This window comes from Mandrillus leucophaeus, unplaced genomic scaffold (genome assembly GCF_000951045.1).
Source record: "Mandrillus leucophaeus isolate KB7577 unplaced genomic scaffold, Mleu.le_1.0 Scaffold1170, whole genome shotgun sequence".
NCBI lineage: Eukaryota > Metazoa > Chordata > Mammalia > Primates > Cercopithecidae > Mandrillus > Mandrillus leucophaeus.
This window is the reverse complement of record NW_012099988.1, coordinates 350,208-352,756: the sequence shown is the minus strand read 5'-3', so window position 1 is coordinate 352,756 and position 2,549 is coordinate 350,208.

Below are 2,549 nucleotides of genomic sequence, written 5' to 3'. Positions count from 1 at the left end.
GTACTGAGAGAATCCTCAGGACAGGTAGGAGCACACAGGTAGGTGGGGTAAACGTGCACAGACAGCCTGGCTTCTACTTGGAATTTTCCCCTCCCTTGGCCTTAAAAATCGGATTTCTCCCTTTTCCAGATATGTTGATACAAGAGACAAACTATTTAGAAAGCAAAAGCCTCAACCGTTTGTGTTCAAAGTATAACCAAATGATTTTATTGCATTTACTGCTCCTGGGCACGCAGATGCATCTACACAGAAACAGTAGTTGTGGTTATCAAATCTTTTAACGAGTTTGGGGCAGAGGCTTTTAAATTATTTTTGAGACAGGGTCTCATTCTGTCATCCAGCTTGTGCAGTGGCGCAATCTTGGCTTACTGCAACTTCTGCCTCCCAGACTCAAGCAATCCTCCCACCTCAGCCTCCAGAGTAGCTGGGGCTGCAAACGTGCACCATCACACCCAGCTAATTTTTTGTATTTTTGGTAGAGATGGGGTTTTGCCATGTGGCACAGGCTGGTGTCACTGAGCTAGGTGATCCACCCACCTTGGCTTCCCGAAGTGTTGGGATTACAGGTGTGAGCCACTGCGCCCGGCCCAGAGTTTTCTTGATGTGAAAATTACATGAGTGACAAGGAGCACCAGGAGCTCTGCCTGGCTCACTGCCTGTTGGTAGGATCTGACATATGAATAATACAAAATACCCGTCTGGTGTGACTTGCAGATTAAGTCACTGCTAGACTACAGCCTTGATGCCCTCTCTTGCTGACCCTAGCCAACATAACCGGTCTTCCAGGAACAATACCACGTTTTAAAATGCTTGAGGTTTCACTACCCACTGTCACTCAGTCCAGAATCCCAGCAGGAGACACAGCTCCAGCTGGCCTGCCCAGCCCCCATCAGAAGGCAGGGAGGAGGGGAATTTGTCAGCCTTAAGGCTACTGAGTAAGATTCTTCCACGCAGAGGACACCTGCCCTGAATGCCAAACTTGGGTCTGAACACTGCCTTCGATCGAACAGTGAGCAAGCTCACTCAAGTGTGTACTGACTCATCTGTGAATCAGGAATGATAGCATACCTCACGTTTATCCGGAGTCGCGGGCTGAATGCTGTCCCTTTCAAATTCCAGTGTTGAAGTCCCAACCTCTAGTACCTCAGAATGTGACCTTATTGGTAACCAGCTGCTGCGGACACAGAAGACACTACACTGGAGTTGGTGGGATGGGCTCTATTCCGACATGACTGGTGTCCTTAAACAAAGGGAGGCCTGGGGACAGACACGCCACAGCAAGACTGCCACGTGGAGATGAAGGCAGAGAGTGCGTGACGCTTCCACACACCAAGGAACGGCAACTGCCAGCAAAGGCACGAAGCCACTTCTCCCTCACAGCCCTCGGAAGGCACCAACCCTGAGGACATCCTGATCCGGAATGTGCAGCTCCCAGAACTGTCAGGGAACACACTCCTGTTGTTCTAGGCCAGCCAGTGTGCGGCACTTCGTTACAACGGACCTAGCAGGGAACACACTCCTGTTGTTCTAGGCCAGTGTGCGGCACTTCGTTACAACGGACCTAGCAGGGAACACGGTCCTGTTGTTCTAGGCCAGCCAGTGTGCGGCACTTCGTTACAACGGACCTAGCAGGGAACACACTCCTGTTGTTCTAGGCCAGCCAGTGTGCGGCACTTCGTTACAACGGACCTAGCAGGGAACACACTCCTGTTGTTCTAAGCCAGCCAGTGTGCGGCACTTCGTTACAACAGACCTAGAAAATGGACACACCAGCACTCCAAGCTAATGTATATGTAAAGTGTGATGTCGGGAAGGTTCTGTTCTGGAGCTTGGCTCACGGGACAGGAGAACCCCTCACTGGGGGCTGAGCTCCACATTCCCAGACAGGACAGATTGGAAGAAGGGACTTTTAAGTGCCTTTTAAACGATGACCACGCAGCTTCCAACCCGCAAGCATTTACCAAGGATCTCTGGGGTATAAAGACACTATGGGGTGGGTGTGCAACACAAATTAAAATGTAAGCTTTGTTTTCGGTGAGCTCCAGATGCTTAGTAACTGGCCCTCAGGAAAATCAAAAGGTATGATGACTGTTACCAAACCTGAAGAAGGAGCTCTGCAGACCCCTGCCACAGACTCCAAGCCCAAAAGGGCTGCCTGATCATCTTGGATCTGCGGGGTGCTCCTGCCTACCTGATGGCCACGAATCTTGGGCTCAGACATGACATGTCTGGCTCAGTGTGCCTGACCCTGCTCCCCACTGAACCTGTCAGTCCCACCCTGCCTTCTTCTCTCCTCCAATCCAACACCCTCCAGCAGCTTCTCAGTGGAAGTGCAGGCACCCTGAAGCTTCAGGTTCAGACAGGGAAGGGAGGGAGGGAGTATACTGAGGTTTGGCTGGTGACCAGGGTGCTGCCCCGACGGGGGATAACCGTTTTACTCCCCGAGCTTGGGGAGCACGGGGCAGGGGTCTCTAAGACGCAGAACACCTGGCATGTCCAACCTGGTGGTGGCACATCCCCCCGTTTTTTGGCACAGCAGAAACAGAACA